General features: G+C 40.5%; 1 long non-coding RNA gene across 1 annotated transcript; it reads left to right on the top strand.

Annotated features, from left to right (window-relative positions):
• The first annotated feature begins 5,987 nt into the window (after positions 1-5,987).
• LOC144467098 (uncharacterized) lies at positions 5,988-6,611 on the top strand. Its single transcript, XR_013493461.1, has 2 exons — positions 5,988-6,090; positions 6,186-6,611. It is a non-coding gene; the product is annotated as an uncharacterized LOC144467098 (long non-coding RNA).
• Positions 6,612-25,668: the final 19,057 nt, after the last annotated feature.

Below are 25,668 nucleotides of genomic sequence, written 5' to 3'. Positions count from 1 at the left end.
CAAAACATTATTTTTACCCAACCATAACCAAGTGATTTTTGTGCCTAAACATAACCACCCATTCACCAAAGTGGTGTTTAGAACAAAAGTTTAAATGTATCTGCTAATTAATAAAGTACAAATGTAAGATATCCGTGGTTTACAGGAACACACAAGGCAGTTTTTTTGATGGCAACTGGGTTGTCTAACTGCAGAGAGTGTTCACTGTTATGGTAGCTTTAGCGGTAGTTTAAGTGGTAGGAGGCAGGGTCAACGCTGCCATCACACTGAGAGGTTGGTGGTATTGACTCATTAGCCACTATTAGCCACACCTGGGGAGAGAGCTGGAGAGGCCTTTGAGCTGAACAGGCATGCCACGAGAAAGACACCGGAGACAAGACATTCAGAAGACAAAAAAAGGACTGAGACGACGTTTGACACGCCACCCCGAAATTATCCATGCTGTGGCTCAGGAAGTGGAGCGGGTCATTCACTAATCGGAAGATCAGCGTGTCGAAGTATCCTTGAGCAACATGCTGAACCCAAAATTGTCACACTTACCCAGGGAAGTCCAGGTACATTTCTCACGTTTAATGCAGCACATAAGGAGAGGCAATAAGTTACCAGCTTCCTAGCTTTAGCTAATGAGGTTTCACAAGCCTGGTTTAACATAGCGGTGTAATAGTACTTTCAGAGAAATGGGACGAAGCAATGACCATTTGTTTTTGGGATAATGAGCTGTCGGAAAATGTGGCTTTAGGTCCGACTGGACATTTTACAGACTTACAGGGCTTCAATTGGACAGTCCCCAACCTGAGTACACATTAGCTACAGCATTCTTTCAACGTTTACACTACATAATACTGTTCAAATATAACTCGTGCCCGGTTTGCAGAAATGTACAATGCCAGCATTTTTGTTTCTGGTGACTGGGGGCTAGTCCACACGAGCACGGGTATTTTTAAAATCGAACTTTTTGGCCTCCAGTTTTTAAAAAATCTGCGTACATATGAACAGTGTAATAAAAATACCTCCGTCCACATGACACCGCAAATTCCACTATCAAGCAATGTAATACACATGCCAAAGCAGTAGGTGGCGATATAACTCCTAACTGTAAGGCCATTGTAGCCAATCAGAAGGCAGTAAAACGTCATTACCGGAAAAACAACAAGCGTACTATTATGCAGCAGGAGCAGTCTCCGTAATAGCACACTCTTGCGCCTCTGTTGCTGGATGTGGTTGAGTAGCGTTAGTTGTATGATACAGCCACAAAGTGCTGATATGCTGCTAAATAGCAGCAGTATTTTGTTTAGGTCCATCCTCAAATCGTCTCCCGCACACACTGGATCGGGTAATAACAGCTGTTTTCTGTTTACGTCGCACACTGTGACGTCATACAATGGAGACGAGACAAAATAACTGCGGTTATCCTGTCCACACGACTGCTGACACCCGACTTTTCCAAAAAGTTCACCCTGGACTCCGGTTACAAATAGCTCCGGTTACAGGGGCCCAAAACTGCGGTTACATGTGGATGAAAGGCCAAATCGTGAGCAAAGAGTCACGGTTTTATAAATACCCGCGTTGGTGTGGACAGCCCCTGGGTTGCGAAATGGTAAACCAATAGTAAATATCATGTGTATTCAGCGGAAAACTCTTCTGAATCTAAATAAAATTTGAAATGTAATGTAGAGTTGTTACCTGGTGCAGATGAACTGAATCGCTGCATCTCTATCCTTTGCTCTGTTTGTTGTGTCCTCAGTGTTACAAATCTGGTGACAACATATAAAAACAACAAATAGCTGTTGACAGTGTGTGAAAAAGAAACAGATGATAATTTCTTTGCAGCCGATAAACATGTTAATCTTCTCATCTGAGGATCCACCAGTGATAATTAAAAACAATTGTCTGTGACCCAGTTTCAGTGAGGGACAAATGTTTCCACATTAAAGCCAGAGGCCTCCTCTGTGGTCTAATTACTGTATGAAATATTGATGAGCAGCTTGTTTGAATCTGTTCCAGTTGTCTCCTAAATTACTGTCGATCTGTTTTGAGATGGAAACCCGATGCTGATTCGTCCATGTTTCATAATTACACGTCTAATCTGCAGTATTTTATTTGGATACACCGTCTGAACGTCCTCTTTCTGCTTCTTTGTGTATGTAAATTAATAATTTACTGACTTTCCATCTTGGAAAGCTTCAACTTCATCAGTGAGGCTGCAGATTGTGATTATTTGTCACCCAATGAATTATTGATTAATACTTTAATCTACATTTAATTAATGAAACATGTCCTTCAAAGCTTCCCAGAGCACAAGGAGACTTTTTGAAATAGTTTGTTTTGTTCATCCCCCAAATATATTCAGCTTACTGTGAAAGCAGCACAGCTTCACATTCAGTGAGCTGGATTTAGCTTGATGAATCTGTCCATCCACCACTGTAGATCAGACTGAATTATCATAACAACTTCTGGATGGATTGCCTTGAAATTTCATTTAGACATTCATATTCCTCAGTGGATGAATCCCGATGACATTTGTGACCCACTTACTTTCCCTCTAGAGCCACCATGACATTTAATGTCTTTAAACTCTGAAATATCTTGACAACTATTTTATGGATTGTCATGAAAGTTTGTACTCACATTCTTGTTCCCCTCAGGATGAAATGTCATATCCCTTAATGTTTCCTCTAACAAAATCATCACGTCAAATGTTTAATTTGTCCAATTTGGTTTATGACCAAATACCAAGTGGCCAAAAAATGCAGTTCCTTGAACGGCCACTTGAGGCTGGCTCCCAACACATTCATACTCCGACCTCGTCACATATCTACGGTTAGTCATGGACTTTCGGCGTCCAGATATCATGTGCAAGGTACCCTGATTGCATTGGTTGTTGACGTTCTGGGACGCTGTGTCAACTTCAGCCTGTTACATGCATTGTCTGTTTTCAAAATAAAAGCACTACTTTGGTACAACACCAAGAATTTATGTTTTTTTCCTTCTGCAACAAATGCATGTGGTTATGTTTTGCCAACGCACATGTGATTGGGTTTAGGAAAAAGAACAGGGTTTGGCTTTGCAGTCTTATGGTAAGCGAACACTGGCCTCTTGGGTGAAAGTCTGTGTTTGTTGGACTCATCCTTCATAAAATAAATGAATGAACTTTTCAGGCTACTGTCCGGTTCTGCCTTCCAGCTGTTGCTGCTTGTTCTCGCGATATTTCGGCCGCGCTTTGGAAAGCAGAGCTAAATGGTAAACAAACATGGCACCACACCAGTAAGGTAAGACAACACGTTTACATGTCGTTTTCTATATGTCCTCTGACATTTATCCTAACGATATGAGGCGGTCTTTGTGGAAAAAAAGCTTGTTTAGTGGACTAACTTTGCACTTGAAGGTTGCCCGTTCACTTACGTTTTAACAGGTCTGACGCTACTATGCGCCCCGGCTGTATCTAGGCTAACGGCTAACATGCTAACTATTATTTTTATGTCACTAGTCACTTGAAACAAATTTAGGACGATAGATGCCCTTTATAGCAGAAAAACATGTTTCCCACCTTGTTTTAGTAGTGGTTAGCAAATGTAGGCTAACATGCTAAACTATGGAGAACATGCTAAACATACCTGCTAAACATCAGCATGTTAGCATTGTCACTATGAGCGTATTAGCATGCTGACGTTAGCGTGTAGCTCAAAGTACTGCTGTGTCAAAGTAGCCAACAGAGTTGCAGACTCTTGATTAGTTCATCAGTTTGTTTGTTTATTAACCGGTCAATTTCTATATCAAGACATGCATTATTCAATAGTTACTGTATCTTCAAAATGGCCTGATCATTAAGTATATTTCTTCCATCACATAAGGGTCATAAGAAGCTCCATGATCTCCACATTTGAGTTTGGTGTATGGGATTAATGTCAGTCAAACATGATTAGTTAGTAGAGATAAAATGAAATGGACTGTGAGATTAAGATGTGAATTAAAGGACAGTTTCACTGCTTTTCAGCTGTCTGCTCAGCTCTTTATTCTCATCCTGGGAACCGGCCTCATTAAAACACAACACCACCCTCTTCTCCACCGACATTGCTGCGACACAGTTTGGATCCCTGCCAACCATCTCCATCCCTGAGGTGTGGGGTCGCCCGCTAAGTAGGACAACAATGGCGGGTTAGTCAGTGTCTCTCTGCTTTGTCTTCATTTAATGGATGAACTGGTTGGCAGGAGTCCAGCCACAGAAAATGGGTGCTCTGCAGTGGGTGCACTGGGGTCCATTATGGGGTCTGGGAAGAGAGGGGTTGTTGTGTTTGTGTGACCTGGAAAAGACACACTGTCACACATTTATCAGATTAATCCAGATTACATCAGAATTTGGCATTTTCTTTCGTTTATGTTGACGATAATCAGTAGATAAATAAGTCATGAAATGTGGCTCTGCAGACAGGAAGCATCCATGCCTGCAGAGATGAGTACAGTCTGAGTGTGCGGCACTTGTACTGTAAGTCTTTGTGTCTCGGGCTGCCTCGTGTTGGATGTGTGTTATCAGTGGTGAGTCTTTTGTTCTGCCTCGCTCTGACGTCAGCGAGCCGTCAGCTGAGTCTTTGTTACAGTTTCTGCAGCTCTGAAAATGGATCCTGTGTTCTGCACAAACCACAGAGAGCTCTGAGAGGATTTACAGAGGGCAGCAGATTAAATATTTCTGACAGTTACATGTTTGTAAACTGGATGATTAATACTGTTTCCCTCAGAGGGAAACATTTTATATAATAATTCACACATTGCACAAATGTTATGTAACATAATGTGTAGTCACAGGCTGGGGTGGAATCTAACTGTACATTTAGGCTACACTGAAAGAGTGAAATGTATCTAGATATATTTACTGAAGTACTTACTTTGCAGTACTTTTCATGCCACTTCTACTCCACTAAATCTCAGAGAGAAATATTGTACTTTTTACTGCACTACATTTATGGGGCTGCAGCCTCTAGCCTATAGGGACTTGGCTTGGGAACTGAAGGGTTGCTGGGTTAAGTCCCCATACAGATTAAGTATGGAGTGTGGACTGGAAGCTGGAGATGTGCCAAACTACCCTCCTGGGCACTGCTGAACCCCCAACTGCTTGGGGTGCCTGTCCAAAGCAGCCCCCCCACATTGACATCACTCCATTCAATGCATGTATAGGTCCTGTTTGTGCATGTGTGTGTGTATTTCGGGCCTGTGTGTGTATGACAACAGAGCGAAGACATTTATTTTCCCTCAGAGATTAATCAAGTATATCTTCTTTATCTGACAGCTTTAGTTACTTCACAAATTACATTTTTTTCACAAAAAACATAAAATATTTTTATATAAGTACAGCTGAAATTATTTTACATGAATGCATTAAGTCATAATAAGAAGAGAAAAAGATATACTTTATTAATCCCAGAGGGGAAATTCAATGTCTTCACTCTGTTGTCATATACACACAGGCCCGAAATACACACACATGCACAAACAGGATCTATATATGTATTAAATGGGGAGATGACAAAGTGGGGACGGTTGCCCAAAGCAGTTGAGGGTGTGGTGCCTTGCTCAAGGGCACCGCCGTGTCGCCCAGGAGGTGAGGTGGCGACCAGTCCATGCTCCATACTTGATCCATATGGGGACTTAACCCAGCGACCCTCCGGTTCCCAAGCCAAGTCCCTATAGACTGAGCTACTGCTGCCCAAATTCATCGCAAGGGACATTTTTCTGCTTTGAGAACTTTTGCTTTTAATACTTTTTGTACATTGTTCGTCATACTTATTATTAAGTGACATTTTCTATGCAGGGTTTTTACATGTAATAGAGTATTTTTGCAGCATGGTATCAGTACTTTTACTTAAGTAAAACAGCCCTGCACCCCAACACGACACTGCATGATGAGAACTTAATTTGCGGACTGTAAGTAAGTTAAGTTTTAATGCTGATACTTTTGCTTTTATCATATCTTATTTACATCATCGTTTAAAGTTTATAACTCCATTTAATACTTTTAAATCTACTTTTCATACAGTTTTAAGCATCCACTGGTTTCTGTCAGCAGCAGAACAGTCCAGTCGCCAGAGGAATATGTTGGTAATGTTCGTTTTCAGCAAACCACAAATACATTATGTTATCATATCAATGTTTCTACAGAGACGTAGTGATTGAGCTGACTTTGTCGCCTGCAGGTGGAGAGGATGGTGGATGGTGTGACAGCTAGGTGAGACGCCTGCCAAGTTAGACACCACTGTTCAAGACTGAGACACAACAAAATCGCCTATGTTTTAGCGCCCTGGTCGCTGTGTTTCCAGCAGTTGTTTTTTACCGAATGCTTCTCCAGCTGTGTTTGTGCCACTAAAACCGTGTTTTTAAGCCCAAACGTGATTTTTTTTTTCACAATCATAAGCCTGTGTTTTTTGTGCCTAAACTTAACATGTTAACTACAGTGTTTTTGACACGCAAAGTTTCAATGTATCAGCTACATTATAACGTACAAATGTAACTTAACTGTGGTTTTCAGCAACCTACAATGCCAACATTTACTCTGGTGACTGGGTTTGGACCTGAAAATTTCTTCCACCACTGACAAGCAATAAAACAGTGCAAAGACAGGATTTGTTTTGTTTTTTTAAAAACTGAACAAGGTACAGAAAAATCCATCAAATCATTGTTTAATTTGATGCACTGAACTTTGTGTTTATCACAAACATATTTAAATGAACGGGGGAAATGTCTGTTTGTTAATGAGCGAACACACACACTGTACATGTAGATGTCAGAGCTGAAGGAAAAGTACCGCAGCAGTCAGTATCTAATCTGAACAAAGTGTAAACGTGAAGCCCGATCTGTGGCTGCAGACAAAGTACATACAGCAGCAGATATGCTGCCTGAACGCACACTGTTATCTTTAACACTCCTGCAGAGGTGACTGTGTGGAGTCAAAGCCCTGGAAGGTGACCACAAAATGACATCATGCTCTGAGGGAAACATCGTCCAGACACTTGTTAGATAATTTTTTAATGCATGAAATTAATCTGCATGTGTAGGCATTTACATTTCTTCTTATTGCTGGTTCAAGGTAAAAATGTATGTTTTCCTGTTGCCTTAAAAATATAAGTTTAACCCATCAGTCTCTGCTGAATGCTGACGTCCTGGTGAGTTGATTCCACTGAATTCCTGTGCGATGTTTGATGGTGTAAGTGTGGTTCATTCCACATGGTCACACTTTATTATTTTGAGTTTTTGTGTCTTGTGGACCTCTATATGTTTTTTTTTTCCTGACCCTTTTATAGGCACAAAGTACCTGTTTAATGCAGGAGCACATGGTGATAATGATGATCAACTTAATATGTGCAGCACCTTTAAAAACACAGGTACAAATTGACTAACATGGGCAAAATAATTAAAATAGAATAAAATTCACCACAATATAATTAAATAACAAAACTCTGAAATAAATAATTTGCTATTTGAAAAAGAAAAGTTCCAGTTGGACGAACTCACACTGGTTGAATCCTCTTTTCTCTGATTAGCATTTTACAACATGTTCAGTTAAACAAACCGTCAGCTGATCAGGGGAATATAAAAACCTGTAAAAGCATCATTACAGGCATTACGATTGGCTCCTGGTGATGTCACATGTTTAAATGCTTGTCATTGAGGAAGTTAGAAGTCATGAAAGGCTGATATGAGACGAGGACCCAGTGACCTGCAAGTTGGCTCAGTGTTAATCGCAGCCTGCAGGACTTTACATATCGACAGTCACAGTTCAACCTTGTGATAACTGAACAGGACGACGACACGGTTTATTAAAGGACGACAGACCTGACGTGGTGCTCAGAATAACTGAAACTGTATTTTTATGAAAACATGACTAAAGTATTTACAATTGCAAAATATTACTGGGACAAGCTGACCTTAAAAACTGCTGAAAAACAAACCAAATATGAATAAAAACCAGTAAAAACAACCATTAAAAATGGCAAAAGTGATTATTTTTTAGCAGGACATTGACAGCAGGGGCGTAAATATAGACTGTGCAGGCAGCGTGGTTGCACTGGGGCCCCTGGGGTGGGGGTGGGGCTGTAGAGAGAGCTGTTGGAGGGCCCAAACTCTCTATAGAGCAGAGAACGGACCACTGCAAGTGATTCAACTCAGAGCAAAGGAATACTGTGCACATCTATTTCGAAAAAGGTGTGTAGGAGAGGGACATGCAGAACACAACTTGTAGAATAAACTCCCGCACACTGTCTTAACTTGCGAAAATAATTATTTTATTGCTGAAATGTTTCACTAGCCCTTTTTAGATAGGAATTGTGCAAATTTGCTGGAAAGCCCAATCAGTCTTCTTTCAGCATTGGCAGTATAAAAACAAAATCGGGGAGTGCAGCAAAATGCCGCCTGCCTACTTTTGTTTACAGAATGCGCCTTTTTCGGGAGCAAGTAACAAAACGTGTAGCTCAGCGTGTGATGTAAACAGTGACGTGGGAAAATCTGGCAGCGTAAAAGGGGCTAGTGACTAGACCATCATCAGGCAAGGTCTGACACAAATGCAAATATGTGAAATGACCTGTGAACTCAGCAGTATGAGCAGTATGAGGTCAAGTATTGTGTTGTTGGCGGTACAGTTAGGTTTAGGCACCAAAAGTACTGGATTAGGTTTTGAAGAAGATTGTGTATTTGGTTAAAATAACTGTGCTTGTTACGTACAATATATGAGTAGGCTACGTCGTAAAGAGACATAGTTACATCTCATTGTGGTAAGGACCTAAGTACATTAAGTTCAAAAGAAGTCCATGTTGACTTTTGATTTCACGCAGGACACAAACAGCGCTCTCCCTAATGTAAGTCCTGTGTTTGTTTGACCCGTCCACCACCCCAGCCTCTTCCCCACGTGGACTTTCTTACTCTTAATCTCGACCTATGGGGTTGTAACATTAATCACCACCCATTGCGTAATGTCGGTACATAATTTCAACACAATACGTGCCACCACTAGAGATCCTGAGAGACTTAAACTCCTTCACTTAGGACACCCGTCATTATTTCTACCATTATGTGTATAAAGCCAAATTTGCATCGCTTTAAAATAATCCACTAAACACTAAATCTGATTTGTTCCCGTTTCAACATCCCGGCCGTCAGAGCTGAGCAGCCACAAGTTAAAACCAGATCTGTATTTTCCTCTGAGTACATGCAGCTCATGTATGAGTCACTGCGTCATGGGATGCATGGAGAAGCATCCAGGGCATTGTGCTTTTCTCAGAAAATGGGAAACATGGGGGACGAGTCTGCTCTGACTGATGAAGTGCATGCAGAGACAGCTGACATCTGGCTAACAATAGAAACTAAAGAAGAAGAATTTGATTCCTTTAACGGCTGGAAAAAATGACACCTACGCTCAGGGAAGGACTGATGGGTTTCACAGATAACAATTCAATATTTTGAAATATTAGAGGCAGCCTTAAACATCATGTTCCACCTTTCAGAACAAGAACTCTGCAATGATTGCTTTACCTTTTTTTTTTAAATATTAATAATATCTCCACTTTAATTGAGCAAGGAAAAGCAGTTTAAATGAATAGTTAGTTACACTTGGGTTTTTCAGAATGTAATGTAGTGTTGAAAGAGGTTTATGAGGCCATATTTTGTTGAATATTCACTTTCTGCTTCATATAAATTACTCGTAAATCCTGTGAGGTTATAAAGACTTTGATCGTTGAACTTTTTACTTTTCTTTATTGGCTAACTGTTTCTGATCCAGACAGTGAACCTTGTAGCCTGGTTCCAGACCATAGACCCCGCCCACTCAACTGAGTAGGCTTGCATCTCTGGTCTGCCATACTGCAATGAATTTATCTCGTCCAGACGATGGACGGACCAATGAACGCCGGGGGTGGGGGCGGGTCTAGCAATTAGCCAATCAGCGCCACGCTGATGTCAAGCTGTACGCCGGTGGGTAACTGGTGAGGATAGCAACAATGGCGACCGCTACAGATCCTACAGACCACATTAACGATGCTATCGAGGTATTTCGCCACTACTCGCGTTAATGGAGGACCAAATTAAGGAAGCTGCTAAACTGGATTTAACGGCGATGCAGCTGGGCGTGCACGACGACGGAGACATTTTAAACGGGCAATGCTCGCTTGTTTTCGGCACCCCCGAGTCATGGATACTAATGATGTCAGATTCTGGGTGAGTCGTTGATCTCTACTGATTGGTTAGGAAAAAATCAAATTCCCTCCCCCTTGTAAATCGCCTTCAATGGAGGCAATGTCAGACTGAAGGTTCTGGGAGCTCCAGTCTGACACTCAGGCTATGAACCTTGGTCTTCTCTTGCCTAACAGCAGCAGCTAAAATCTAAATATGACAAATAATAAACTTTTTTAAATAGCGCTTTTATACATAAAGTTAGGGCGTCACTTTCAGTGAAACAGCAGAGGGAAATACAGTGAAACAGCAAAACTAGAGTCTACAGCAGGGGTACTCAACTTGCTTTGTCTGGGGCCTTTCACAATATTACACTTTTTAGACAAACAAGCCCAATTATGATGCTTTTCCATGCACTCTAACATGCTTATTTACATTTCAAGTGCAATTAAAATTTCCAGTATGAATTAATCTAATTTTGTAAATTAGAAGATGGTCGGTGGGCCACCTGGCGCCCTATTTGGCCCACAGACCTTTAGTTGAGTTATCACTGGTCAGGCGAGCTGCTCTGTGAGGCTGTATGTAGGCACTGAATGTTTGTAGCTGACTTTATGGGAATCTGTCCAATAGCTGTTGAGATATTGCACTGAAAACCACAAATGTGAACCTCTTGGTGGCACTAAAGGAAAAGTCAAAGGATCACCAAAGTCTTCAGGATTCATTGTACAGGAATCAGGAATGAGTGAGCCCAATTTAATGCACATCAATCCAGTACTTGTTGAGATATTTTTGTCTGGATCAGAGTGCATGGCTCAAATAACCAACAATAGGAAATCCTGTTGAGTGTTTGTGTAAGTCCACAGGGATACAGCCTGTGTCTCTTAACGTATGTGTCCTATTGTCAGTGAGAAGAGGGTGTGTCACATTCCCGCTGCAGAGTGTTCTTCCTCAGCTGTGTGAACGTGCAGCGAGGCAGGAGGACAGACGTGAAGTCGCATGTTGGGCTTCGGCCAAACAGGCAACACTGCAGCAGCTCTGCAGCAACATCCAGGAAGCAGCTCAGACGTTTCACTTTGTCAGCTCCACACAGTTAGATCATGAATCAATGCTGATAAAGTTTATGGCCGCAGCTTTTTGTTAGTCTTGCTTGACAGAAACTACAGTTGGTAAACTAATTTGAGCCTCTTCCATGCTCTCTGTATCGTTGAATCTGCCACTTTGAAGATGTGGAGCCACTGTAGTCTATTGTTTGTCATATATTAATACTTTAGGCAAAAGAGGTGTATCTGAAAATGTATAAATCCTCAAGTCAGACTAAAACATGATTTAAACAGCTGGAAATCGTGGCTTTACATTACTTAATCATTTGTGCATAATTTTGACCAATAACCTGAGTGTCCTTCACAGACTGCTTCACATTAATGCTTGATAAGTGGTAAGCGTTTTTGTGACACTTAAAAAGATGATTTCTGCAAACACGGTAATGTTACATTTGTACATTTCATTCTTATCATATCAACATTTCTAAAGTGACACAGTATTTGAGCTGACTTTGTCACTGGGAGGTGGAAGGAATGGCACATGGCGTGGCACCTGGGTGAACCCTCTAGCTGTGAGGGCAGTGCTAACCACTGTACCAAAAAGTCGCTTCCATGCAGCAGACCACTATTCGAGATTCAAAGAAAAACAAAACCAGTTCTTTCCTAGTGACTCATTGCTGTGTCTTCCTGCAGCTGTTTAGCCGCCAAATGTGGGTGTATTTTAGCAACCTGTTGCTGTGTTTCCACTGAAGACAGTGCCACGAAAAGTAATTGTTTTTTACCGGGACATTGCTGCATTTCCTGCATGCATAGCGCCATGAAAAACGATTGCTTTTTACGGGCAACAGTAGATTGTCACCAAAATCAATTTAATTTCCAACAGTGATTATGCCACCAAAGTCAGGTATTTAAAGCTTGAACATGATCTTTTCCTTACCATAACCAAGTATCTTGTTGGTTTTTTGTGCCTAAACCTAACCACACTTTAACCACAGCGTTGCTGAAATGTAAAGCTTTAACACATCTGCTGCATAATAACGTGCAAATGTAACGTCTCCGTAGTTTGCAGAAACGTACAATGCCAACATTTATTCCGTTAAAGAGGTTGATACTTGCATGCATCTATAAATGTGTTGAATTTTTGGTCACTAGGGGGCTCCACAACTCCACAACCAGCTTGAAGACACATCCCTAACATATTATCATCATACTGAGTTATCATCAACATAATTGGCAAATAGCTGCCTATGGATGAACATTATCATTCATTTCCATCTGATGAATGTAAGTCCAATACCCACTCTCTTTTAGCTCTGTTTTTGGTCTCCACCAACTCCATTTACTGTTAAATGCTCCTCTATGTTCCCTGGTAGTCTCTAAATGTGTTTCCTGTTTGGTAGTGTACAGTAAATGGATCATAAAACTAAGAGCTACAAGAGTCTGAAAAGCTCCACAGAGCAGTGGCTTCCAAATGGTCCAGCCATGTGGTTCAGATTTCTCCTTAGTCATTAGTTCAAGATCCACACAGTGTAATACATTCGGCATCATACTTGGGTTTGGCCATGTCGTTGAGCTAGTTTGCTGTCTCTGTCAAGTAACTGTCTGTTAGTAAGTCACTTTACAGCAGGAAACAGCACTTCAAAATAAAAGCTCTGTGCCGGAAATTCACTGTACTAAAATATAAAGTGTGTTCTTTTATAAACTTGACACGTTTCCAAGTCACTTGCTACCCACTTTTGGGCCATGACCCACCAGTTGGGAACCACAGCCATAGAGCCTCTGCAACCTTTTCCTTATTGTCAACCTGTCCAGATTTTGTCATTCAACACCTATCCACTAGTTGCCCTTATAGAGTCTCATAAATCTACCAGTCACCTGACTCTGCTCCCCCCTGAACACATGCAGCTAATTACCCCATCCAGGTGCTCCAGTCACCTGCAAGATCATCAGTGGTGAGTTGATGCTTGCTTTCCCTCCTGGATTTCATTGCTTGCTTCCACTGCCGTCTCATTCCCAAATGTAAGTCTTTTTTAAACTCTCCTTGATTTTGGATCCCCTTACCTTTCATCCCATACCTTGAAATGTGACAAAAATCAGAGATAAGTTAAACTTTATGAAGCATGTCTGAGGGAAGTTGTTGTGCAGCACTACAAAGTAGAAAAGAGTGCAAATAAAAACAGAAATAAACGATGAAAGATCATCAATAAGGTGCAAAAATGCCAGAAATGTAAACTTTAGTGTGACTTCAGTCATAAGACCTTCACCTGATGACAGAAACATTAAAGTTGGATTCAAGGTGCACAAACTGTGCAGCATTTTTCTATTGGGCTGTAAACGTGGATTTTATAGCTTCTTTGTAGGGCAGCTGACACATTTTCCCTTCACTCATGTTCCCTACAATCATAAACTAAAAAGAGGATGTACTCGACAGCTGTGTCTTGTTTTACTTCCTCAACATTTTGTGCAGACATCCTTACAACCTTTTCACCTCTTATAGGATTCCCAGACTTCCTGTGCAGACTCTACTCTAATTATAGCACACGTGCAATTAGAAAAGGTTAATTTTCCTTTTTCTAACATATTGTGTTTTCCTAAATGTCCTAAAATCCCAAAACACAGCACATGTTTTTTTCAAGGTGAGAAAGACTTGGACGTGGCACGATGATCGGCTGCCCCCTGCAGCTCAGACAGAGGTGTGCCAGCCTCGTGCAACTCAGCCTGTGCTGTTACAGTACTTTCTATCCTGAAATACAAACGTCAGTGAGTTACATGATGTGTCACACCTTCTCTATGGTGAGTATGAGTTGTTAGCATTAGGATGGAGGTACAGGGTTCCACCTTTGCAGACTACCTGTGCCCAGAGATCCTTTGATACCTTCCAGTATAGCTCTGGGTGATGAGAGGTGTGTGTCAGTTTCATTCTGTTGTTAATTCTTGACTGTTGTTGTGGAACATGTTTTTTTTTTTTAATTATCTGTCTTTAATCATAATGTGTTTTTGTTGTGGTTCTAATTGTCTGATAGTTGCAATAGACACAAAGAGAGCTTCTGAAAGAATAAATAAACTAAGTGGCCTGTTTCACAGCTCTCCATTGCAGCAAATGACACTTTGCATTAGACTTTATGGATCTGAATAAAACATGACATTCAAACTCTCACCCATCCAGGCATGCATGCTATTCTTGGATATCTGTACATGTCAGAATGCATGGAAAATGCAGGGCAAGTTCCATTTTTATCCACAAAAGGAGTCATTTTCTGCAGCAAACGATGCTCCGCCGAGGGAAAATGACATGTATTTTGTTGGGGTGAAGGATAAATAACCACATCTGTTTTAATACCCACAGTGGCTTCTTTACACTGACCTCTTCTAACACTAATACTCAAATCACAATCACGTTAGGTAACTCCCTCGCCATCTCTGCCACCACCGCAGCACTTTGGCCCATTCCTCGGATTGCACTCTGGGCACAGAGAGTGAATTGCAGATGTAAAAACGTGGGAGCGGGGACGCACAATAATATCCGCGGGCCAAACAGAGGGCAGCTGGCGCTGAGGAGTGAGTAATTCCTGCTGTTGCCCTGGCAACCGGCCAAATATGGCACCGTCCCCATCACTGTCAGGTACTGGTGTTGCAGCCACAGAAGGGAAACCAGTGATCCATTATTGATATCTCATAGATGGATAGATCACTGCACTCCTTACTGATGTTGGTTTATAACTTTAAATCCTTGTACTAGTATTTTAACTGAGTTTGATATTTTATGCCAATATTTAAAGTCAGTGATAAACTTTAATGCCACATTTAGCCCAACACTTTTATTCTACAATCATTTAATGCACCATGGGCCATGTAAAGTCTCCCATCAAATAAATATTCATAAAATTAATGTTAATGGGACGCAGGGATGAATTAGGCAACAACTTTCAAAGAGAATTCATTGACAAAAAAAATATTGGACCCAAAACTGACAAAACATACAAAAACATGACTATTCATTGGTTTACATGTCTGCTCAGACTTAAAGCTCAGACTTATATGTAGCCATGACAGTTGGCAATACTTCAAATATGGATGCTAATGCAAAGCAGCTACATATTCTAAAATGTGGCTGCCTCACACACATGCTCCTCCTGGCAGCGCAGAAGATCTACACAGTCAGCTCATTTTCAAGGTGGACACCTGAGATTAATGTCACCAATTCAGTATCCGACTAAATGTCTCCCCTTCTTTTCCTGAGATATGATGCTGAATATTGCCCAGAAAAGTGTTTTTGCAGAACATTATGATGTCACAGTGCAGGTGACCTTTGACATTTCAGATATAAAATGTCATCACTTCATCATTGTATTAGAGATTTGTGTAAATGTTGTCATAGTTAGCATTTGAATTCTTGAGTTAAGGCCAAAAACATGTTTTGTGAGGTCACACTGACCATTGACCTGCAACCACCACACTGTAATCAGTTCATCGTTGAGTCCATGTGGACGTTTGTGCCAAATTTGAGGAAATTCCCTCAAGGCTAAAGAGCTCATGTTCACAAGAATGAGGCAGACAAGGTCAAGGTGAACTTGACTTTTGACCACCAAAACCTAAGCAGTTCATGTTAGAGTCCAAGTAACCAAATTTGAGGGAATTCCCCTGAGGCATTTTTGAAATGTTGTGTTCATGAGAACGGGACAGACGTACGTACAGACAACCCAAAAAACATAATGCATCCGGCCGTGGATATCACTGGCGCTGAGGCATAAAAGGACTGTAAAAAGAGATTTTCCCTATACCTACAATTAGCATCTTTATCTTTCACTAGCTCACTGCATTTTTTTTACTAATTTGTTTGTTTTGACCTAGCAGTCTAAGAGGTCAAAATACAATAGCACTTTAAATTTATGATAAAATTTAGTTAAGACGAGAATCTGCCTCTTGACATCTGTTTAACTTATAAATATATTATTATGCTAAAGAAAAGTGTAAGTTTGGGGAAAAAAGTAATGACTGCATTCCACAGCTAGCTTTAGCTCAAGCTAATTTATTAGCTTTATCTTGGTAGGCTTTATCATGTTTATTACACATTAAATTAAGCAGTAGCTAAATCATAATGGAGATAACCCTAACACAGATAAACTAGTCCTGCTAAAAGATAACTAGCTTAGTTTAGATTCCTATAAGATGTCCAAACACAAGTTGGCTAAGCCTACAAAATCTGGTTTCATCAGGCAATGATAATATTCATGCAGTATAAAATTAGGGGTTTATAAATCATTATACCGTAGTTTGGCTAAACAGCCTTCAAACTGCTTTTGTAGGGCAGCATTATTTATCCAGGCTACTTGCTTTTAACATTTTAGCTGCAAGCTAATGAAGCTAATTAGCAAACGTTTTAACAGTAGACTAGTTTAGTTTGTTGACATTATAAGGATAGAAACCTTAAATAACACTCATCTAAAACTCTCTAGAATAATAAAATAAGCTATAATTAAAGCTGTTATGAAATATTTAGAAGGCTATATCCACTGTGTGAAGCTAACTTTGTTAGCACTAGCTTGCTGGCCAAAGTGTTTTTGCTACAGATTAAACAGTTAATGAAAAGAGGGCACGTGTTGCATTGGGACAAAACATGTAAAGAAAACTGTACTAGCCTATTTAAGTTATTATTCATCTCTGAAGTATAATCCTCTCTAAACTAGGTAAAACTCTTTGGCCTGGACTAAATGAGGTTATGTAAATTCTGTCTCAACTGGAGCGTAATGTCCTTTGTCCAACTGTCTCGCGTCCTCAGGCTGTCAGGTCACAGCAACCAAAAAGACACTGAAGTCCATTTGTTACTGGAGGGTTGCCAGTTTGAATCCGTTGTCTAGCTGGGGTCAAAAAATCTGTGAGGACGAAACTAATGTGGCAGGAAAACAAAGAGTCAGACTGTTGTTCAAAGCCTGAATATTAGCTGACGTTGGGTTTTTGTATCAGCAGAGAGCATAAAGTTGTCTAGGATTTGACAGAGATCCCTTAAATTTGATTATTAATGAGTTGTGAAAAAGATGCGTACAAAAATCTGTCTTTTTTAATGTTATCATCTTTCTGGTATTTTACAAAAGTTTTGGAAAATCTCAGTGTTTTCTACAAAGACCAGGTTGAAATTTAAAGTGCAGTGAGGGTCAAATATATACACAAATACAGCCTAATTAGCACTTACGGACTGAAATTTGTTTTGTTGTTGATCTGTGAAGTCATTTTTTGGCCTATATTATTAACCTGCTGTTGTCATGAGCTCGGATAATATGCAGAAAAACAGAAGAAGTGAGACAGTAGAGACAATTTGTTGGAATCTGATTAAGAATTAAAAATCTCAATGAATGTACTTGTCATTCAAAACTTAATCCCTACTCTCACCCATCAGTAGAAGCAAACAGGAAACTGTGCTGCCTACATCCCCTCGTCTGAAATCTGTCACAAACTGACAGTGCATAAATTCTGTGAACTCACTGAATTTCTCACCAGAGATAAAAAGAGCCTCCAGCTGTCGTCCTGGGCCGGAGCTGAATGGTTATCTGTCAAGGTTTCCTACACAATTATTCACTATGAACACACTTACAGCAGACAGATGGACGTCGGACCAGAGCCAGCTAGTTCTAGTTCAGTCCGCTGGGACGCTGCCCTGATCCCCAGTCCTCCCCTGACTGCGTCTGTGCAGTACTGTAAAGTTAAAAACCTTCAAACAAAAATATGTTCTTAGCCTGTATGATTTGAATGTTTGACTTTTTTTGTGTGTGAAATGGCTTGTTCAAGTGTTTGTTCCTTCACAAAAAAGTTGGAAATGTTGACATTGTTGAGATAAACTATGTGTTTGTAAACATCATACGAGTTTTATTCCCGAGGGAAGGAGGTCATGAAAGCAGCAAATCTTGAGGAGTGCAAACAACTGAAGAAAGAATTTAAGGATGCATAGAACATAATTGTTTATAGAGCAGTTGTAGCAAGAAAAATGTACACTAAGTTCACTATTTTAGCGTTGGATGTTAGCATGCTGACATTTGCTGTGTGGTCAGAAACCAAAGTATTTTTGTAGCAACAATAATTGTATTTATTTGTTCAAAGAAATAGTCTCTGAAATGTCAGTCAATTGTGAAAAATGTCCCTAAATTCAATTTATTCAAGTTTACAAAGATATGAAAGAGAAATGCAGAAAGCCTTCCAACACATTCTCATTCCGACCTCATCACATATTGATATTTGGTCATGGATTTTTCACGTTGAGATATGACGTGCAAGGTACCCTGGGTGTGTTGGTTGTTGACGTTCTGGGACACTGTGTCAAGCTCTGCCTGTTACATACATCGTCAGAAAGTCAGTGGTTCTTGGACCCATCTACCACCCCTTCCACCTGCCCCACTCACACTTTTGCCGCCTTCACTTTCGTTGTCCTGCCGTGTTTTCCCAATGCTGCCGGGTGCCATTAAACAATAACGGCGACTGGCCACACATAATGCCAACATGAAAGAACGCCTTTTGTTGTTGGTGTCTGATGCTGGAAGTCACTGACAAAGCATAGGTTTTCAACGACTTTGGAGTGAGTCCGGGTTGGATCTTCACATTTAAAGGGAAACCTAGCATATTTTCAACCTGCTCTGTGTCATCACAGTGTGTGCAGTGTGTGCAGATGAATGGTGTTTGGCTTACCCATGTGCCACCAATGTCCAAAGCTCCCTGCCAATGCTCTGGACTCACAACATAGGGGCAAGCCAAACACTGTTCATGTGTACATACTGCCCATACTGTGATTACACAGAGCTGGTGGAAAATGGCAAAGTTTCCCTTTAATAACCCAAGAATATTTGGGTTTTTAGCTTGAAAATGGCAATGACCAATCAATGTGGCTAATTGTTTCAGCTCTAAACCAAAGTTTTGCACCATCTTTGTTTTGTCAGACATTAAAATGTTTGTGGAGCTAAAGGAAAAGGTCACCAAAGTCAGTAGGATTCATCCTCTGGAGGACATGAATGTTGGTACAAAGGTTCATGGTAATCCATCCAATAGGATCAGTGGTGGACTGGCTGAAAGACCAACATCCACAGAGTCATGTAGACCCTGTATAATAATATTTATTTATACATAGGCTATGTACAAATATGGGTACATAGTGTATGGTGCATATTAAAAATATCAGCTCATTCATAGATGTTTTTAGTACATGTTATTTTAAACCAAGAACCAGGTTGTAACATTAAAATAAATTGTTTTTATAGTAGCCGTTCATACTGATATGGAAGTGAAGTCTTCACAAGGTTGTTAATACACACAGACTGAAATATCCAAGGTATTGCAGAAATGACATTATGTTCAATTCATGAAAGAGCTATTAAAACTAAAACGGACTAATGTTTTTGTTATCACAGTACAACAGGACGCCTGCTCTTTATAATCAGGTTCCTTTTAAACTGCTTTTTTCTTTTCAGGGTTGTGATTTTCCCTAATTTTGTGTGTACTGCAGGAACAAGTGTTTCATTAAATTAATAAATGAGCATTTAATCTTTTTATTGTGATGATAAATTCCCTCAGAGCTCACACATCCCTGAGAGTGTTCACATGTAGCTGCTGGAGATTTAGAGAAACATGAATTAATCCGCACTTGTTTCGTCTTAATTGAGGAATCGTAATCATTTTACATTTGATAAGATTAGATGACACAGTGTTTGTATGAGACTGAGCAGGAAAATCCAGGTGAAAGTCAAGATTAAATTCTGTTTTGGTGAAGAAATGTAAATAAAGGGGAAAAATGTTGTGTTTTTTTAAGCATGAACATTAAGTGCAGCTGTATTTACTCTTCCAGGCTAACAAGTTCACACATTCAGGACACTCTGGATCTACAACACTGAACAGCACGTAACTGACAAGGTGGAGAAAGAAAGAGGTCAGAGGTCAGCTGTGAGATAAGCAGGATAAAGAACAAAAGAGAGATTAAAAATGTTTTTTTTAAATACTGACAATAATTGCTGTTTGATCTTAAAATGAAGGTCTTGTCAGATTTACTGTACAATAGTATATAACCACTTACTTTACAATGTGGAGAGAAGCCTTCCAAACTAACCAACAAACTCTGTTGTTAGTTATTTTCTTCCAGAGAAATGCATATGTGTTTCCTGGTTTGGTAATGCTGCGTTCACATGGAATCCGGCAGATGGTAGATAAACTGGTAAAAATAAATTAGTTTCACGTCACGATAACGTTTCTCTGACGCTGTTTGGCATGTCTGATACAGGCTGCTAGCCCAGCACCTGCTGATCTGTGCTCACTATTTTTCTCTGATAATCTATGATCCAGATGTTCAGGAGGTTCTTGCCAGGAGCTGAATTATCTGGACCTGGGGTCTCATTTATAAACATTGCATAAGCACAAAACGAGGCCTGAAAGACACGTATGGCACTTCCCACTCAAAAGTTATGATCTATAAAAACAGACTTGATGGAAGAAACTTTAACCCATGCTTACGAACATTTTGCGACAGGAAATTGGCGACACAGATGGTAAGGTGGAAGCCTGATTGTAGAAATTGTCGAATATTTCTGGGCAAACGCCATTTTTGCCTTTTGTCCATATGTACATTTTTAGTATGGATCCTACGCACTGTTTTATAAATGAGACCCCTGGTGATTTAAACTGGTAAATACATTGGACAAAACAGTTTCATGTTAGAAAAGATGCTACTTCTAGCAGAGAAGCTGTTAATTAAGGTGGCCGATGTAAAACGTGAATGTCCCTATCTAGAGCCACTGTTTGGTTTGTCTGTCCTGGGCTACTGTAGAAATATGACAATGCAACATGGCAAACTTTGTGGCCAAGGACCCGCTCCCTATGTAGATATAAACGGCTCATTCTAAGGTAACGAAAACACAAGCTCGGTCTCACTCCGTAGTCATCGAAATCTGGCGCTTGGGCATTGATTTGCGGCGACAGAAACCAATGAATAAAGTTGTCTTTTAATGTCTGCATGATACGTGGCCAGTTGCCGTTATAGTTTAATGGCGCCCGGCGGCGTCAGGGGGAAACGTGGCAGGACAAGGACGAAGGTTAAGGTGGCCAAAGTCCGAATGGGGGGTGGTGAACGGGTCCAACAAACTACGACTTTGGCCTAAGAGAGCGGTGTTCACGTCCCGTAAGATCCTAAAGCCAAACCCTGTTCTTTTTTCCTAAACCCAAACACGTGCTTTTGTTGTTGAAGGAAAAAAACGTCAGTTCGTGGCATTGTACTGACGTAGTGCTTTTATTTTGAAAGAGATTGTATGTAAACGTTAAATTTCCTGGGAAAACAGAAGTGTATTTTGAAAGAAGACAATGCATGTAACAGGCAGAACTTGACACGGCGTCCCAGAATGTCAACAACCAACATACCTGAGGTACCTTGCATGTTGTATATGGACGTGGAAAGTCCATGACCAAACATCTATATATGACGAGGTCTGAATGAGAATGTGTTGAATGAAGTAGTTACACGTTAAAAAAAGATGCCACTTGTCACAGGGGGGCTGTTAACTAAGGTGGCCAACGCAAAAAATCGAATGTCCCTATCTAGAGCCAGTATTTGGTTTGTCCATCCAGTAGACACAGTAGCTACAGTAGAAATATGGCGGTGCAACATGGCGAACTTCGCGGCCGAGGACCCACTCCCTATGTAGATATAAATGGCTCATTCTAAGGTAACGAAAACACGATTCTGGTGCCCGGTCACACTCCAAAATCGTCAAACTCCGGCACTTGGGCAGTGGCTTGCGATATCAGCAACCAACAAAAAAAGGTGTCCTTCAACATCGGCATGATGCGTTAAAGTTTAATGGCGCCCAGCGGTCTCAGGGGGAAAGTTAAGGCAGCAAAAGTACGAGTGGGTTAGGTGGGAGGGTTGGTGGATGGGTCCAACAATGCCGACTTTCACCTGAAGAGAGTGGCATTCACGTCCTGTAAGATTATAAAGCCAAACCCTGTTCTTCTTTCTAAACCTCACCACCTGCTTTTGTTGCCCAAACCCAGCTAACCTAAAGTCAACTCATGGTGTTACACAGACGTAGTGCTTTTATTTTGAAAGAGGCTAGGTAAACCTTAAATTTCCTGTGAAAAAAGAAGTGTATTTTTAAGAAGAGAACTTGACATGGCGTCCCAGAACGTCAACAACCAACGCACCCAGGGTACCGTGCATATCGTATGTGGACGTGCAAAGTCCATGACCAAACATCAATATGTGACATTTGCTAATATATAATGCTAATATAATCCCTTAAATACTACACACTGGACGTTTAAAATAAAATAAAATAAAAAATGCCGACCTCATGGTGCCACTAAAGAAAAAGTCAGTAGGATTCATCCTCTGGAGAACATAAATATCTGCAAAACATGTCATTTCAGTCCATCAAGAAGTTGTTCTATACATTGTAATCATACATCAGAAGCCAAACCTCATGTGCATTAATCTAAAGGGTCACAGTGCACTCATTAGCCAACCAATACAGATTATCCAATCAGTTATTGATATGATGGCAGGGTAGTGTTTCATCAGTGCAGACACGAGGTAATCCCAAACCCATGTCAAACCCACTGAATCGATTCGCTGCCTCCTTGTATCAGTCACACGGGTCAAACAGATTACAAACCATTTTATTTTAACCCCCTCAGCCCTGCAGTCATGGCAGCTTACGCTAATCAATGCAGGCTTTTTCTCACCCAGTAAAGAGGCTCTGGGAATATTACATAACACTCCTCCTCATCTGCTTCTGCACCGCTGCACAGCTGACAGCGCCAAGGACCCTGCTGCATACTGCATGACATAACCCTCCACACATCACACTGTCCTCCCTTCATCTGTGTTAACCCCCCTCCCTCCTCAGTGCAGCTCTGCAGCTCTCTGCCTCCCTCTCTGTTCAAAGTCACTCTTCTTTGTGACTATTTTTATGCAGAAAAAAAGCAGACATACACTCAGTTTATTTATAGTATTCGTCTTCAGGCTCTGCACCACAGTCTTGCTAAGAGTCTCATGTTTTTCCTGTGATACATCCATATCTTGCCCTCTGTCCATTCTGGATGTTATGTTCCTCATGACATAACCCTCGGCTCACAGTAAACACACTGTCCTCCCTTCATCTCTGCATGTTTATCTCTTTGTTTCCTCCTCCTGATGCGTTCTAGCCCAGCTGCCTGACTCTCTCTCAGGTCACAAAAAGGTTGTGTTGTGACATATAACAGATGCAAGCAGCCAGGATTATAAATAAGTTGTTGTGGTGTTTGATTTGGAGCTCGAGATAACTGTATTTATGTGACTTTGTGTTAGTATGTGACTCTGGATCTATTTTGGCCTGTTCCTGCCTGTCTGAGAATAAAGACAAAATGAAAAAGAAAACAAAAATAAAAACAGCTTCTTTTGTCTAGTTTATTTTTCTGTATCTGTACCTTTAGGCCTAAAGCTAACAAATAAGCTAACAATGTCAAAGCTAAGGGTAAAGCTAACTGGTGGCTACTGTTAGCTACCAACTATGTTGTTTGGGGTTTTTTTCTGTCCACACCAAATAATTTACAGGATTGTATCTAAAAACTAACAAAAACACTGACAGTAGAAAAGTTAAAGCTGTTTGGTAGACTCTGTTGGCTAATATTAACTTCTTATAATTTTCTCTCTGTTTACATAAAAAAAAAAATCAAACAAAGCGCTAGCTAAACCATTAAGTTAAAGCTAATTGGTAATGCTAATTTAAGCTAACATCTCCTTTTGTTGCCGCTTTATTTTGCACTTAACGGTGGCTACTGTTACTGATGTTAGCTGCCATCTTCATTTATTTTTTGGTTTATTTTCTGTACAACACGCCAATGAATTACAGGATTTTATCTGAAGAAGATTTACACCTTAAAGCTAACAAAAAAAGCTAACATTGGCAAAGCTCTAACTAAAGCTAATTGGTGGCTACTGTTAGCCACCATCTTGTGGTAGCCTTGTATCAACAGTTCAGGCTGCTGCTGGTGGTGTAATGGTGTGGGGGAGATTTTCTTAGTACCAAATAATTTACAGGATTTTATCTAAAAACTGACAAAAACACTGGCATGAGAAAAGCTAAAGGTATTTGGTGGACTCTGTTGGCTAAGCTAATATCAACTACTTCATTAATTTTCTGTCCACACCAAATAATTTACAGGATTTTATCAGAAGAAGATCATTAGGCTTAAAGCTAATGAATAACGAACGCTGGCAAAGCTCTAGCTAAAGCTAATTGGTGGCTACTGTAACTGACGTTAGCTGTTTATATTCTTTATTTTCAGTTTGGTTTATTTTCTGTATTCTATATTTGCTCCTCAGATGGCCCCATTTCCCAAGTTAGGAGATGTACTGTGGAAACAACATGGACGCCACTAAGAAGATGTGTTGTATTTTTTTTGCTCAGAGCATTTAAACAACATGTTGATAACAGTTTGAAGCTTTATATCTCAAAGTGATTTTGTCCTGGACTTGTTACTGCACCAGTACGTCCTCTTAAACTAGGCTACTAGCTTAAAATATTGCTTTATCTGACTAATGCTAATAAATAACTTTTGCAACTTATCTAGGTCACTATTTTTGGACAGCAATGTACAATCTAATGCCATATTACAAATTACATGTGGGCGAAAAAATTGAAATGCAATTTACTTTTGTCCACTGTCTTTTGGATGTCCACTCAGTAACTCATGTACCAAAACTTTCTCCGACTTTCTGAGTTGTTTTTGCAACTTGACGGGGTGCTCACATGAATTTTCTCAGTTGGGAACTAATTTTTCAATTATTCCGACACCACATGAATGCAACGATGCTAACATTGGCAAAGCTAATGCTAGGGAACAAGACTAAAGCTATTGGGTGGCTAATATTAGCTACCTTTGGATGGATACTGCTGTGTAATATCTGAAATTTCTCACCAACTATTAGATGGAAAGTCTTGGCTGACCTTCATGGGAGCTGCCCATTGGTCCGACAGCCCATTGGTTCGACATCCCATTGTTCCGACCATATTAAACCCACTGTTCCGAAGTCTGTTCTGAAATCATCATGATGCCCTGTGGTTAAGGTCTGGTTAGGTTTAGGCACAAAAACCACTTGGTTAGGGTCAGGAAAAGATCATGGTGTGGGTTAAAATGAAAAAGAAAGTGACAAACACATAAGCCGTGAGCCTGCTCCGCCTCAAGCCTTTCCCAGCTGAACCAGAGCTGGTCGCGGCGCACCATACAGCCGCCGCGAGCCATTCAGCACCGCGGACAGTCGCACTAATGGGATGTTGAACCAATGGGCTGTCGGACCAATGACATGGACCTGACATTCATGACACTGATACTGACCTGATACATTAATTTATCAGTTAAGTCTTGTCGTGTGTCTATTTTCTACAGTTTCTTGTGCATCTTAAGGCTCTTGGGAGCTAGAACTATTATAAACTACATTTCCCATGTGTCACTTGCATGACACAGCACAGGTGTG

Source organism: Epinephelus lanceolatus, chromosome 15 (assembly GCF_041903045.1).
Source record: "Epinephelus lanceolatus isolate andai-2023 chromosome 15, ASM4190304v1, whole genome shotgun sequence".
NCBI classification, from domain to species: Eukaryota; Metazoa; Chordata; class Actinopteri; order Perciformes; family Serranidae; genus Epinephelus; species Epinephelus lanceolatus.
This window is presented reverse-complemented; position numbering and strand designations above follow the sequence as displayed.